Below are 16,993 nucleotides of genomic sequence, written 5' to 3'. Positions count from 1 at the left end.
CTTGTCTTTAGATAAGGACAAACACATACACATCAAATGATTTTTCATAGTTAATCATCGGAATTACAACAGGAAAAGGGCATTCCAATATCTCTCTTAATCTTCTTGGCCCGAACATAAAGACTATGCGCTGCTGGAAAAAAATCTTCCTGGACACACGAACATTTATTTGGATTCTTTGTGTTAAATGAAAAGGAGTGAATTGAGGTCCGTTTTGATCATCCATTAAAGCCAAACATGCAGCTCCGAAGAAGTCACACCTGACTTATCCTCTGATTTTGCCAGAATTTCAGTACCATAACAACATCAATGGTTCAAAGGCCCCAAAAACCATCCATCACAACTTGGAAAAATTTTGGGAGAGTTTCCCCACAAGTACAGCAGTAAGAACCCAAAATAGAGATTGTATATGTATGCATAACCTGCTAACAATAGAACTCGAGAATCAAGTAGGAATCACTAGTACATAGCCTATGGCGAGGTCACGAAAAGGGTGCTCTAGCCACCTGTATCACCGAAAGGATCTCACATTTGAGAATCCCCCAACTCAATAAAACCTCACGCTATCTGTTATAGCGGCGGCTGGACACACTCAATGGAGGATGATTGCCCGACGGGATACTAATCTCCTTTGTAATCATTCCTTAATTGAGAAGAAACCGGCATTTCACCTTTGTAAATAGTGGGGCTTGCAGAAGCTTCCAAATTGGATCCCATTTTTGACATTTAGACTTAGTAAATGGTTAAATTGGAACATTAGGGTTTGAGATTGTAAGGTATATATACCACTTTTGACCTTAATGCAAAAAACCTTTTGTCATTTTTATAAGTTTTGTCTGTGTGAGTTGAGCATACTCTGTGTACGAGAGAGAGTGAGAGTTTATCTTGACGCTACGCGCACACTGGTGGTCGGAACCAAGTGCAGAGAAGTGCAACGTGTTGCCCCCGAAGAGAGCTACGCGCCAACACCTACATTGCAGGTGTACGACTCGGCTTTGCGAGATCGACCCAGGAGCTATATCTTGTGATTCGGTGAGCATACGTTGTCCGCTTTTGCATTTCAGCGTATCCATGCGTTCGCAATGAGTAGAGCCACACATTAGGCACTTTAGTTTTTAGAAACAATGACCTGAAAAAACCTATCAGACATCCTACGTGATTCTGCACTGGGTGTTTAGGGTTGGGGTTTTGGGCCACGGACCTTAGGGAGAGCGACCTATTGGTGTTAATAGGATTTCCCTCAAGTTTTGTAGCGTTTCGAGAACGTTTGATTGGTAGTTGGCTCTTGAAAGCGTTGTAGGAAATCTCCTCTTGTGTACTCTTGAAGGCTATAACTTAGACATTAGGTAGAGAACTCTGTAGGAAGTAGTCAATAGTGTAGGTTGACACCCTATGCTTGCTTCCACGCGCCTGCGGGTCTAGCTTCGTAGGATTCTCTGGCTTGCCAGAGTCTTATTTTACATTTAGATAGGATCAGAGGGTGGTGGGCTCTTTAGGTCTTAGGAGGAGTCTAGGGAGCGTATGCCTGGTCTAGATCTTCTGACATAGGTAGTTTTAGGTATTAGTTAAGTTGTGGTGTAGAGAGTAGGAGTTGCAGTGGTAGAGGTGGTGAAAGGATAGATTGAGAGTCCGGGGAGGCCAGGAAGCAATCGAGACACCAAAATCACCATCTCACATGATGAGAAGGAGTAGGGTAAGTAGGACATCATGATTTATGATCTGGAGCACTTCATGCATGTTATATTTGCTGTTAGGCTCATCAAAGAGCTGTAAAAGACGGAAAAGAGTGTTTAGAAGCTGAATTGAAGTTCAAAAGTTTCTGTGAGTATTTTTGAGAGAGCTGCAGAGCATAGGGAGTACTTCTGCCAGAAAAAATTTAAATTTTAAAACAGTAGAATCCTACGCGTAGCATGTATCCAAGGGGTTTTTAGCAGGAAATTTGGGAAAACCGAGGTCACCTGTGTGTTCAGAGGGTGGGTTTCACCCTAGTAACATATAGACTTGAGTGTTTTTCCCTTATTGGATTGCCCAAAAACTAAAAGGCGGACTCCAAAAACGTTAAAGTCCAGAAAAGGTTTAAATTGAGAGAAATTTGCATATTTTTGCACTTGTAAGGCATATTGGCACTTTCTGAGAGCATAGGGAAGGCAAAGTAGCACTTCAGTCTGAGAAAAGGAGCAGTAGACATCCTACACGTAGGATGTCTACAGGGTGTTTTGGTGAGAATTTTGAAAATCTGAGTTGACCAGTGTGTTTAGAAGGTAGCAATTACCCTATATTCACTTGGAAGGGGGAACTTGACCATATCTTGACAGGATAAGGCCAAAAGACGGAAATTGCCAGACATCTTACCCAAATTGGGCTCAAGGCATTATTTTAAGACCAAAACCATAGGATGTCTTCATGAGCATGATCTATATGATTTATTGAGTGCATGAGAAAGGTTTCATCTCAATTGGGTGAGAAAATTTGGTTTTAAGCAACTTTAGCATTTTTGACTGAAAAAAGCTAGAATAGCTAAATTTGGGGTCTTTTGAAATCCAAACTAAAATCTAAGCATAGCATTGGGTTGCTGACATCAAGGGGAAGTTGTGGCTCAAGTTTGGAGTCAAACAGAGCACTTAGACATCCTACGTGTAGGATATGTTCACAATGATTTAGCACTCCAAATCCAATTGTGAGCATACCAGAGTGATCAGCACCTTAAGAGGATTCTATGGTTTGAATTTGGAGCAATTTTGAGCAGTTAGACATGCTACACGTAGTATGTCTAAGGCATGATATTGAAGTCAAAATCTGACTGTGGACATAGAGTGATATTCCAATTGACTTAAGAGTTCCAAAACTTCTTTCAGAAGTGAAATTGGACCTTGTTTGACCTTTTGACGGAGCAAAGATGGAATTAAGACTTTACCTCTAGATTGACAAACACTCGGATAAAGTACAGTTCCAGATTAGCAGACCTAATAAAGAACATCCAAAGTGTATAGAGTGGGTTAACCCTCCAGTTATACAAATCATTACTAAGACCACCTCTAGCGGTTAAATGCTTTGAGTCGATTGCCAAAATTAAATGCTTGTGTACAGGTATATTCAACGCAGCAAGGCAAGAAGTTGTGCGAAAACTGATCCCTTGCCAGGTGAGTGGTTGGATTTGTGATAAATTGCATTGCGAAGTTTGATGAATTTAAGATCAGGAAGACATATTCCTAGAGACCAAAAAGTGGCAGGTGATCAGGGTAGCTTAGTGTCCACTGAGGAGAGTGTAACTCAAGCAAGGCTAGATCCATTAGCACCAATCATTGAGGAGGGTAGTGATACTGACACTTCATCAGATAAGTCCTTCTTCATGATGGGTAGTCAACAACCAGGAGGTTTCTCGGATGAAGGACCAATGCTAGGAGGAAGTACCTCCCAAAACCCTTTGAACAATGCCAAGTTCACTATAATCTTCTTAGAAGGAACAAACTCTAGGGGAGCCCTAGTTTATTTTGATTATCGGGGACGCAAGTGTATTTTTATAGAAGAAAGACCTTCTCAGAGACTGGAGATAATTCGAGTTTATGATGATGGAGATAGATTCCGAGACAAAAAGGGGAACCACTATCTAATAGTTAGTAACCCTGAGGATTACAATAGATATAGAGATAATGTGGCAAAAGGAAAAATGGTCTCAGAGGCTCAAGAGCCGCCTCCAAAAATTGATCGACCTGGAGTTCTTTTTATGTATGATAAAAAAACAACCAGGGTCTCTACCTATAATGAGAATGTGGGAATTTACAAGAATGAGAGCGAGGGAGTAGTCTCTTATTTTCAATGCAAAGAACCCTACCCAAATGAATTAAGCAAAGACAAGGTTCTTTACTTATTCTCTTATGAAATTTCTATGGGGAAGGATATCATTTTTGTTGACAGGTACGGACGAGAATACAAACGAATTCTCCTAAAGGAGGTAGAAAAGGTAACAGTTCCAAAAACATCAACATATTCTCCTGAAGAAGTACCAAGGTCCACCTATACCCCTAGCAAGTCAACAAATCCATTTTCAGAAGAGTACGAGACAACATCACATTCTAACCGACAACAGACGTTCAAATACCACAACCAACAAGCAACCCAGCCGTCATTGCAAGCATGGCTTCAACAAAGTGCGACATTAGAACAAGACTGAAACAAAGATGGTTATACAACTGTAAGAGGGCTAAGAGATTTACAAGAACCACCACTCTATTCACAGTATCAAGGCAAGAGTAAGCCAAAAACTCAAGAGTCGACAGAGCCCAAAAGATAACCCATAAAAAGAGTTAGAAGAGATGAACCACCTCTTGCAAGAACCATCAGAAATTATGGCTTAGGGGCACCTCTGAGAGAGGAACCCTCCCACTACCAAAGGCTAGAGGAGGTATATCAAGTAGGACGAGGAGAACCAATGATGAGATTTGTAGACCATCGTAGAATTAGACCTTCTTAGGGACAAAAATGGGTAAACAAGAAATACACGGGAAACAGAGATCCTAGGGATCATGTAGTAACCTTTGTGCATGTAATTAGAGATGAAGAAGTGTTGGACTTCCCTACTCAATTTGCAGGGTTTGGACTTACTCTAGAAGAGGATGCCGCTACTTGGTTTGACTCTGTGGAGCCTAGAGATTTTGACTCTATGGAGATGGTTTTTGACGAGTTTATTGAGGAATTCTCACAAAGGGGGATAGCTCATAATACAGTCTCACAAATCCATAAATTCAAACAGAAAGAAGGGGAATCTGTGCGAAAGGCAGCCCTACAACTAAAAAGATATGTGAAGTTCTGCCCTGTGGAAGAACTGCCAACTCAGTCCAGACTTATGCTTATATTTATTCAAGGACTAAGGAACGCAGATCTCCAGAAGGACTTACTTATGAAGAGGAGCACAACGTTAAATGAGTTAACTAAAGAGGCTCTTTACCTTGTAGACAATTGTGCGGTCTACAAGGAGGGTGAATTCAAGGATCTTGATGACGATTCATCCTCACAACAAAGTGGAAGCAAGTCCGCTAAGAAAACACCAAAAGGAGAAGTAGCTGTAAGCCAGGAGCAGCTTGTGGAAGAAGTGCTAAAAAAAATTATGTATGACAAGCCTCAGGCTAAGCAGCTAAGTGGTGTGCTATTGAACAAAAATAGACAAACCATGTGACGGAGGAATGTTATTATAACAAGGGATATGTGAGAGAGCAACCTTATTCTCCCCAAGCTCAGGTAGCATCTCCTCAACTTCCACCAATGCCTAGGTATCAAGCAGGCAACCTACCAGGACCTGCAGGTGTTGAAAGACCACAATTAGTATTGGGGCAACAACCATCCCTACCAGGATTACGACCGGTCCACATAAGATACACACCAACAATAAACAAACCAGAAGAGAAGGCTTTGGTACCTATGCATGCATATTACAAAGATTCCAATGGATATGCAGAAAATCCTGTCTATTATCCACCGGAAGAACCCCCAACATGGAACCTTGGAGCATGATTGGAAGTACAGGACCACCAACAGCTGCACAGACAGCAGGAGAAGGAAGATACAGCTTGGATGAACGAACACTGTTGTTCATAGCCAATGGAGGCATGGGCGGGAAGAGGCATGTGTACCAAAAGAGAGGAGCTCAAGGAGCACCTCAACAGCCTAAGGGACTCTACTACAAGTGTGGTGGAGATGATTGGCTAAGAGACTGTCCTCATGATGAAATCATTAGAGTCAATGCGTATTGCACGGAGTGTGGAATTCCTCACTTGATTCTTGATTGCCCTAAGAACCCGAGCAAAGGAGCAAAAACTACTTTGAACATGCTGGAAGCAGTGCCCTCCAGTGGAGGGTCAGAAAACGAGACAGTAATACCTATTCAGGTAGTGACACGAGCACAAGCTCAATGAATGACAAACGAACCCATAATTGAAGAGCCAAAGACCGATGCCCCAAGTGTAGAAATGACAAATCAGAGAAGCACTTGGAAAGCTAGAAAGGTGCGTATGAAAGCCAGGAGAAAACGAGAGCAAACGGCTCTATCCAAGGAGTTAAAACACACAAAGGATAGATTGGAGTGGTTAGAGGATCTAACTAGTTTAAGTTCACACGCTGCTACAACCAAAGAAGCCAAGGAGATAGTAGAACCCAAAGTGCAGGATCGGGAGGATCAGTGCTGGTAGAAAAAGTAAATGAGCAGCTAAGCATACGAAGCCAGACTAAAAAACAATTGGAATAGAAAAACAGAGGTTGGAAATGTATCGAAAGATGATTGAAACAGCCCAATCCTTGATAGAAAATCCGCTTGGTAAACCTGCAAGTTGGCACAAGGTACCAACTCCAACCCCTATCAAACCAACTCTAGAGAAACAAGTAGACACGAAGGAGAGACTCACGACTGCCTCTGAGTCTAGGAGAGAACCTATCATAGTACCAAATACAATAGATAAGATAATTGATGGTTTCCAGCCTAAAACATTGGTAGAAATGGGTAAGGATTGTAACAGTCTAGATGACCTGTGGAAGCAAATCCGGGAAGCAAATGAAGCTAACAGGGTGAACCACCAAATAAATAGCACGAGAAAGGAGAAAATTGAGATCTTACCTCCCATTGAAGAGTTTGAGGCAAGATCACAAATGAACTTTGATATGCATTCACAAGGGGGAGACCAGGGTTCAATTAGTTCGGGGCACAGCCAACCAAACTCGCTAAAAACTCTACCCTCTTACCTAGTGGAGTATGAAGCTAAGTTTGAGGTGAGATCAATCCCATCTCAAAGACTTTCTTCTAACATAGTGATGGATTTACAAGGGTTGATTGAGTTATTGTCCACCCCTGTGGCATACACAATCACGTTAGCCGAACTCCTGAGGTTACGACCAAATATGTAGACCACCGTAGGCAAATGCTTAGAAAAATTTGGAGTAAAAGACCCTACCTCGAAGCTTCAAGAAGGGATCAGAGAATTGGACAGTACCTTTAAACAAGGTTGGAGAATATTATGAGGGAGAAGATGGAAATACCACACTACCAGTAGAATTCTAGGGAGTAGTTTCCAAAGCTATTCTTGACAGTGGAGCGGGAGTCGCTGTTGCCACCAAAGAAATTTGGAAAAAATGGGGAAAACTAGCTTTGGGAGCTACCGGAATGAGATTGCAACTGGAAGATGGGTTCATGGAAAAGCCTCTAGGACTTTTAGAAAAAGTAATTGTCACCTCTTGCGGAATCGAGTATGAGCATACATTTGCAATAGTTGATTTCGACAAAAAGAACAATTACGAGATCATCTTGGGAAGACCATTCATGAGACAATTAAAGATGGTCCAGGATTGGGGTTACGACCACATATACCTCAGACATGGGGAGACTACAACAAAAATATACCTAAAAGACCATAGTTACAAGGATGTGAACCAACACTAGTGGCAGAGTTTGATTTAGCTACATTGGCAGGTTTCGAACTCCCACCATGGTTAGGGCAGAAAAAAGAGCAATAGGTAACCCTGTACATGGAACGATTTACAACTCACTCTCATGAAGTGATCTCAGAGGTCTAACTACATTTATCATCAACTTTAATCAAGGTTTTGATTTTTCTAGGTAGGTTCGCTCATCCGATGAATCTATATAGTGGTTTTCCAAGGAGCCTGATGCCCAAAATTTTGGCTAAGTGTAGTGGGCAGCAAGCGGTATTTTGACTATAACTCTTTTCTTGTGCAGAATTCTCACATGACACCCAAAGAGAAAGTTTTCGAAATGATGTGTTTACTCTCTAATTTAAGGGGTTTGACTTGATTCATAGCGGTTTGAGAGATATGGCCAAAACAATGTTACTACCACCTACTTGACATGAAACGAAAAGCACTTTTTATGTACACATGTAACCATAAACACATAGTATGCATAAATGCGCGTGGTCAACATGATGAAACAAATATGGAGCATGCTCATACATCCCTGCAAGTCCATACATGCTCTTGTACATGAAAAAGCAACCACCAAGAGAGTAGCTACTCAAAAAACGGAGGGGAGAGAGTTTAGTGTATGATAATAGTGCAGTTATGAGTTGAACTATTACTCAACCACCATGAATAAAGATTTTCTATGATACATATGTGCAAAGAATAAAAGAGGAAAATTTATATGCATGGCATAAGTAAGTAAATGGGATTGAAGGTTATGCCAGAGTGACAAAAAGGCATGCCTAGTTGTCTTTTTCCTTCGTCGCTTGTATCTTCCAATGGGTCATTTCTCAACTGAGGTCATGAATAATTCACTTTTCTTCTAGAAGAAGCAATGAATAAGATTCCACTCTTCTTACCTTGGATTGTGAAAAATGGCAACCATCTTCATATCTCATATTTTCAAACACCATGGATTACCAACATCCATCGTGTCACATAGAGATCCTAGAATGACCAGTAATTTCTGGAAAGGTCTCTTTGAAAATCTAGTGCCGAAGGAAATTTGGAATGGCGGCCTCTACACCAAAACAAACTCCATTGCGCCACAAGGGAAATGAGATGAGGGCACCACCTAGTCTTGGAAGCGTGGACTAGGACCGCTACACAAAGAGAGAGAGAGAGAGAGAGAGAGAGAGAGAGAGAGAGAGAGAGAGAGAGAGAGAGAGAGAGAGATCACTATGAATGAAGCATTAACCTTAGTGTGTGTACAAGGAATGGATGACTTCAAACACTCCCAACACATATAGCGTGTAGATTACCAAACAACCACTCAAGGATTAGCCAAGATCACATCAAGCACTCTCACACACATATAAAAGATTTCTCTTAATTAACATAACTGAGAGGAGGAGAGGTTACTAGCATGAAACAATTTGCACTCTAGAATGTGCAAGAATAGAGTGAATGAATGAGCTTATGGGCTTATGGTGAGTGATACAAAGACTCAATGGGACTGAGGGAGGCTTGAAATTACAAAGGGGAAGGCCTCTTTATATAGGAAAGAGAGTGATTAGGAGTGAGGTTAAGATCCAAGTGTAATTTGTACAAATGAAGCTTGATTAGGGACATTCAACCAATGAAGAAGCTTCTTCCAAGTGATTTGTTGACCAATTAGCTCCATCATCACTTGTGTTGTCTTCACTCCTTCCTCCATAGCTTGAGTCCAAGAGCTTCCTTATTTTAAAATGTAAAGAATCTACATAAAATCAATACATATCTAGTAATAATAGAAAGGGGTTGAATGAGAACTTATGAATTACAACAAGATTAAGCATGACTTGAGAGGTGATTAGAAGAGGAATTTTGATGGGTTTTTGAGCTTGAGAGAGAGGAGGAAGGAGAGGAGGGTGAGAAGACTAATGGCTGATTTTTAGAGAAGGTCTCAATGTGGAAAAGGAAGGGTGTGTGTGTGTAAAGGTAGAGGAGGTGGTCTCCACCACAGTTGGAAAAGCTGGCGTCCGCCATTTTGGCCATATCTCCTAGACCGTAGATGCAAAAATTATAAAAAAAATATGGTTAGAATCTCCAGCTCATCAGCTACAACTTTGATGAGACAACTTTTCTTGGATCGGAGTGGAAGTATTTTTTAAAAATTCAGCAAAATCATGTGTCTGGTTCCTTCCTTTACCAAGTCTTCCACTTGGGTCCCATCTGTTTGAATCATCATATGGCTCCAAAGCCATGATGATATGAGCCATTCATGACCTTTGAATCATGAGTGCATGGCTCCACAACCACATCATATCTTTTCTTTTCACATTTACATATTTTCCCTTCCCTTTACCACTAGGTTCTCCCTCTACCTTTCACCTCCGGTGAACTAGTCAAGAAAAAATTCCTATCAAATCATTTTTTTAATTTTCCCAAGAGGTTGTTCTCACTCTTTCTTTTATTGTAAACCTCTAGAAGCAAGGAAAACCAACAAAATATAATAAACAAAAATTTGTGATAGGCTCGGATCATAGCCCCCCCAAACCTGGCTAGGGGTATTTATGCCTCTAGCCTACTTTCTTTGATCTTGAGCTGACCTTATCCTGATGTGATAAGGATTTAGACGCCATCCATTTGTCCTGGTCTTGTGCACTTTACCATCAATGTCTTGAAGTTTGTAAGAGCCATTTTTGAACTTTTTGGTGACCAAGAACGGGCCTTCCCATCGAAAAAGAAACTTTCCATCCTTACGAGTGTCAAAGCGATTGTCATATCGAAGCACCAGAGATCCCTTTTTGATGTCTTTGGATGCTAGCTTTTTGTTGAACTTTTCCTTGCGCTTCTCTGCTTCTTGAGAATAGTGGTTGATGGCTTCTTCACGATCCAATTGCTGCCTCTCTAGATCCATGATCCTTTGATGTACTTTCTCCTTTTGAGAGCCTACCTGGCTACCCAATATTCGAAGACTTGTTAACTTCACTTCAATGGGCAAAAGCGCCTCCTCTCCATAAACCAAATGAAAGGGTGTGTACCCTAATTTGGTTTTGAAGGAGGTTCTATAGGCCCATAGAGCTCCATTCAGGTGTTTGTCCCAATCTTGGCGCCTGGCATGTGCCTGTTTGGTGAGAATTTTGCAAATGATTCCATATACCTTTTCCACCAAATCATTGCACTGAGGGTAGTAAGGAGTAGAGTGTTGATGCTCAATATTTAGCTTCTTCATGAGTTCTCCTACCAAGTCTGCTCTAAACCCTGGTCCTCTATCAGATAGTATTTCAAGAGGGGTGCCAAACCGGCAACAGATGTGGTCAAAGATGAACTGACTCACATCCTTAGCAGTAATTCTATTGGTCGGCATAGCCTCAGCCCATCTAGTCATGTAGTCTACTCCCATGATGATGTACTCTTTACCTGACTGAGTGCGTGGTAGAGGCCCTATGGCATCAATTACCCACTTCTCAAAGGGCCCATATACCTTTATTGGGTTCTGAGGTTCAGCTATGAGCCGTCATGGTCCTGCTTTCTGACATTCATCACATGTTTGACACCAGTATTTGACATCACGATGAAGACTTGGCCAAGTAAACCCAGCTTGTAGAACCTTTCTACTAGTGACGTCATGTGCAAAGTGTCCTCCGCACGTATCATCGTGACAAGCTTTTAAAATCTCTTCAATTTCACTCTTCAAAGGCACTCTCCTAAGCACACCATCCTTACCAAGACAATACAAGTCATCATTTACTATGCGATACCTGGTAGCCTTCCTAGCTAACCATCGCCTTTCCCCTGCATTCAAGTGTTTAGGAGCCTCTCCTTGCTCCAGAATGTGCATAATATCTTCTAAGTCCTCCTTGCCTTGCTGAAGTGGAAGTTTGATGGCCACTGCTCCCACTATTGACTCAGTTAACTTTGATGATGCTAGGTGGTCTGCATCCTTGTTCTGGTCTCTTGGCACATGATGTACTTGTGCCTCCCTAAATCTCCTCATAAGATTCTCTCATTTTAGTAGAGAGACGGGCATTTTTGCAAGCCCATGTACCTTGCATTTGCCTTACCAAAAGCATGGAGTCACCAAAAGCGTTTAATCTCTTAATTGAATTATCGAGGCACCAACAAAGGCCATGAATTAGAGCATGATATTTTGATTCATTGTTGGAGTGGACATCTTCTAGAGTGATCCCTTCACCATGGATCCTCTCTCCCAATGGAGATAAGACCACGATGCCTGCAGCTGCCTTATCCTTGGTTCTCTTGTATGCTCCATCAAAGTAGAGGCTATAAGCATTGACCAAAGCCTCTGGAGCAGGAGGTGGTGGAAGTTCCTTTCTCTTCAAATGGAAAACTTTTTCATAGCACTTGTTTGTTAAAATGTCGGCTAAGCATGCTCGAGTTGTTCTTTCAACCTGTACTGTATAATCAAACTCTTGAAGTCGCACCACCCACTTTGCTATTTTGTCAGAGATTTCCATATGTTGTAGTGCATAGGGAAACATATCCTCCACAGTGATAATTACAAACCTCTTCGGCAGCAAGTATGGCCGAAATTTGGTTACCGCAAACATGAGAGCTAACACTAGCTGTTCCATCAGGGTGTAGGCCTTCTCTGTGTTTTCCATGAGGCGGCTATCAAAATACACAGGCCTCATAAAGGATGTTTTTGGATATTTTTGTAGGAGGGCAGCACCAATGGCCTCTTCTCCCACACTAGGGTTTACAAAGAATGTTTCTTCCCAACAAGGTTGGAGGATTACAGGGAGTGACCCTAACATTTTTTTAATCTCTCTAAAATGCCCATCACTTTCTTCACTCCAAACAAGCGTCTCTTGACGAGTCAGCTGTTGTAGAGGAAATATCACTTGGGAGAGTAAGTGTATGAATCTACTCAAATATCTTAGCTTTTGCAAGAAAGAGATTAATTGTTTGATGGATGTTGGGGAAGGTAGATTTAGCAATGTTTCTATCTTTTCAGGATCTACCTCAATTCCATCAATGGACACTACATGCCCTAATAGTGTAACCTTGATTTCCCCAATGTGACATTTGTCCTTGTTTAGTTGTCCACCCAGCTTAGCTAAACGAGTAAATCCTTCATCAATCTTGCCGAGATGCATACTTTTGGAGCTGTAAATACAAAAGTCATCTATGAAAACCCTTATGGACTTACCAAAGTAAGGTTGGAAGACCATGTTCATGAATCGTTGAAAGGTGGCTGGAGCGTTGGTGAGACCAAAAGGCATGACTCAAAATGCAAAACAGCCCCATGGTGTGATGAAAGTAGTTCTTTTCTGGTCCTCCTCTGCAATGCGTATTTGAAAGTAGCCAGAGTAGCCATCACACACTGTGTATCTCTCATGGCCTGCTACTTCATTTAGAATCTCATCTTGAAATGGGAGAGGGAAGTGGTCCCTCTTTGTTGCAGCATTTAGTGGCTTGTAATCCACGCACACTCACCATTTACCATTCTTCTTTGGCCTCACCACTACTGTTGTTGCACAACTCCTAATCTTCTTAGTTTTTGTACTACTGGCTTGCTCCCTTCTTTTAGATGGATATGATGCTTCACTGCAGTGACACCTGTAATGTGAGTGTAATCAGAAATAAACAATGATGCATGATTCTTGAGAACATTTACATAACCCTCCTTTTCTTCTTCCTTTATATCCTTGGATAACATCTCCTCTAGGCTGGCATCCCACACATTCTCCATTTGGAACCTTGGGTTGTCTTCTGATGAGGTAGTTTCCTTTATGGTGACGCCCATGACTTCGAGAGTGCTATCACTCTCTTCACTTGAAATCTCTTCCTCGTCCATGGATGAGGAGCATCCACTTGAGCTCCACTCATCAGCTGACGTCTCTAGTTCAAGGTTCTCTTGTCGCCCATTCTTTAGGTTATAAACCACCTTCCGACTATGGCCACCCATGCGAGGCCTCAACTCCAAGTCTCCTGTTGCCCAATCTTGCCTAGCTCCTATACCCATGAGCCAAGTTCGTCCTAAAATAAGGGGGTATCCTTCTCCCTTTACTGGCATCACATAAGCATCAACCTCTGTAGTGATTCCAAAAACCGAAACTCTTAAAGCTTTCACTACACCCACACAAGTGACAGAGACATTATTAGCCATTTTTTCCCTAAAGTTTGATGATGCCATTACCTCTAAACCCAATTGATGCATTAGCTTTTCTGTCATGACACAAACCTCTGCTCCACTGTCAATGTAAGTTTTTGGAATCCGTTGTCCCTTGATTTGAGCCTCCACCAAAGGCACTATATCCTTGAGACCATATGCTTTGATTACACTTACTAGCTTACTTCACTTTGCCCTCGTGCTCACCATTTTTGACCATTGTCGTCGAAGCTTTGGGGAGATATGAAGTAGTTGTGGCCAAGTAATCTTTGGTCCTTGAGAACTCACATCCGCTGTCAAGTCATAAGGTTGTGTCCGAGATCCCATAGGGAAATCAGAGATGTCAATTTGAGACCTAGTACGGGTCTTTCTCTTCTTGGCTTCATCTTTAGTTGCCCGAGATGTACTTGCTTCATTGCTTGCATCCTTGCTTGATAGGCATTGTAGCCACTTCATCTATCTTCATCTTCCCTTTAGCTATTTCTTCCTGGTTGCTTCTGCCCTTGAGGACCTCCTCCATCCTTATGATTCTCACATTTGGTTGAGTAGCAGGGGCTTGAGCTTGAGCACGAGGTGGCTGCAAAATTTGAGGTTGCGGTTGCTTTTGTGCTTGAGCTCTACCACGGGGAGGACTTACTTGTTGTCGAGGACCTCTGACAGGGTAGTCATATCTTCTGGGATGAGGGCAATTATACATGCCATGGCCATTTTCCCCACAATTGTAACACAACATTTCCCTTGCGTGACGTCGCATTGGTGGCCGATTCCCACCATTTCCCTCAATAGGCCTTCTTGCACCCTGCACAAGATTTACTCTCAACCCCTCTAGCTGTTTTGTGAGATTGTTTATTTGTTGGAGCATATCTTCTTGTTGACTTCTATTGAGGTCTGGTGCATTAGGCCCATTTGGAGGTATGTGAGAAGCTTCCATAGTTGTGATATTGCCTCCCAAAGCTAGCTGGCCAGCTTGGGCTTGATAGAGAATCTTTCTATTCTTTTCCCTAGCAATTCTTAAGGCATATTCAAAAGCATTTGGAAATTTGCTCTTTACCTTCTCCCTTAGCAAGGGGTACAAACCTGAGATAAATTGATCCTTTTGGAGGCAATTGGAAGCTCGCTCACCAGGGTTTAGTGAGTCTGACCATTGCCCCCAAAGTTTCAGAAAACCTTCCTCATAGGTTGCATAACCATGAGGGTCAAATTGATGAAGGGCCAGAAGCCGTTGCCATAGTTCTTCTGCCGAATTGGCTCGTTGAAATCTTCGTAGGAAAGCCGCCTTCAATCCCTCCCAATCAATTCTTTGGGTTGGATCTAGAGCCTGGAACCATACCCTAGCTTCTTCTTTGAGCACCAAAGGAAAAGCTCTCAATTTCAATGCTTCGTCATCCCTCCCAGAGACAAGGAAAGCCATCTCCAAGTTATCCAAAAAATCCCCAACATTTTCCCCACTACGCCCAAAATTTTTTGGGAAAGCCATCATAAAAATGGGTTGCCTTCCTCTCAATACAGCACAAAGATGAAAACGTCTAGGCCCAAATCATATCTTATTAAGGGTAGAATAAATGGATTCATAGATGCATTAATCTCAGCTAGACGACGAGGGCCTAGTAAGTTCCTTATGATGTTTTGGAACCTAAGCTTTGTGCTAGCTATTATATGCACAGTTTGTCTAGCAAGAGGTTGGAAAGGTCCATATAAATCCCTATGATTCTGGAGTATGCTTAAAGCAAGATGAAGATGTGAACATCAAAAGATACATTATACTCCAAAATAGGAAATATTATAGGGTCAGGGGACAAAAATATCTCTCTCAACCTCTCAGCTCCAAAATAGAAGACCAATCTTTGTTGGAAAAAAATCTTTCTATCAATGCGCACATTCACCCTAATATTCTGAACTGATTGAAAGTTGTAGAAAATGGGATTATTCATTGGTGCATTAACTACAAAATTCCATGAAGCACTTCATTGAAGTTGAGCTCTCTTGGATCCCACCATTTGAGAGATGCAAAGAATTTGCTCACCAGTGATTAGCCTAGCTTTGGTGTGACCATCTTCAGCTTTGTAGAGTTCATAGGGTTCAATGGCTACCCTCTCAACCACCTTGAGCCTTCTTGCTAGTAGTAGTTGGAGTGCATCACCATATGTAGCCTCTTGCCAATATCGCACCCCATTGATGTGTAGCTCCCCCTCCAAAAATTTGTTAATACCCGAGTTTGAGAGTGCTTTCACCACCTGGAGTCGAGGCTTCAAAGGAAGTGTCTTCACACTAGCCATAAAGCACTCAACACAATGCTTTGACCTAGGGACTTGATGACTACAAGATTTTCCTTGAAGCAAAGAAGGGTGTGTGTAGTTAACTCTCTTTACCCGCATACGTGCCGTTTGTCGATAAAGACGCTTCTTTTCTCGAGCTTCTTGGGGAGACCATAGTGGAAGTCTCGGAGAATTTGATGGATCTTCCTTCATAGGATTGACAGAGCGCTGCTTGAGAACTCCTCCGTGGGGGCACCAATTTATGACGAAGGAAATTTGGAATGGCGGCCTCTACACCAAAACAAACTCCATTGCGCCACAAGGGAAATGAGATGAGGGCACCACCTAGTCTTGGAAACATGGACTAGGACCGCTACACAAAGAGAGAGAGAGAGAGAGAGAGAGAGAGAGAGAGAGAGAGAGAGAGAGAGAGAGAGAGATCACTATGAATGAAACATTAACCTTAGTGTGTGTACAAGGAATGGATGACTTCAAACACTCCCAACACAAATAGCGCGTAGATTACCAAACAACCACTCAAGGATTAGCCAAGATCACATCAAGCACTCTCACACACATATAAAAGATTTCTCTTAATTAACATAAGTGAGAGGAGGAGAGGTTACTAGCATGAAACAATTTGCACTCTAGAATGTGCAAGAATAGAGTAAATGAATGAGCTTATGGGCTCATGGTGAGTGATACAAAGACTCAATGGGACTGAGGGAGGCTTGAAATTACAAAGGGGAAGGCCTCTTTATATAGGAAAGAGAGTGATTAGGAGTGAGGTTAAGATCCAAGTGTAATTTGTACAAATGAAGCTTGATTAGGGACATTCAACCACTGGAGAAGCTTCTTCCAAGTGATTTGTTGACCAATTAGCTCCATCATCACTTGTGTTGTCTTCACTCCTTCCTCCATAGCTTGAGTCCAAGAGCTTTCTTATTTTAAAATGTAAAGAATCTACATAAAATCAATACATATCTAGTAATAATAGAAAGGGGTTGAATGAGAACTTATGAATTACAACAAGATTAAGCATGACTTGAGAGGTGATTAGAAGAGGAATTTTGATGGGTTTTTGAGCTTGAGAGAGAGGAGGAAGGAGAGGAGGGTGAGAAGACTAATGGCTGATTTTTAGAGAAGGTCTCAATGTGGAAAAGGAAGGGTGTGTGTGTGTAAAGGTAGAGGGGGTGGTCTCCACCACAGTTGGAAA

This window comes from Adiantum capillus-veneris, chromosome 22, assembly GCF_014529385.1.
Source record: "Adiantum capillus-veneris isolate H3 chromosome 22, ASM1452938v2, whole genome shotgun sequence".
In the NCBI taxonomy this organism is placed as follows: Eukaryota; Viridiplantae; Streptophyta; class Polypodiopsida; order Polypodiales; family Pteridaceae; genus Adiantum; species Adiantum capillus-veneris.
This window is presented reverse-complemented; position numbering follows the sequence as displayed.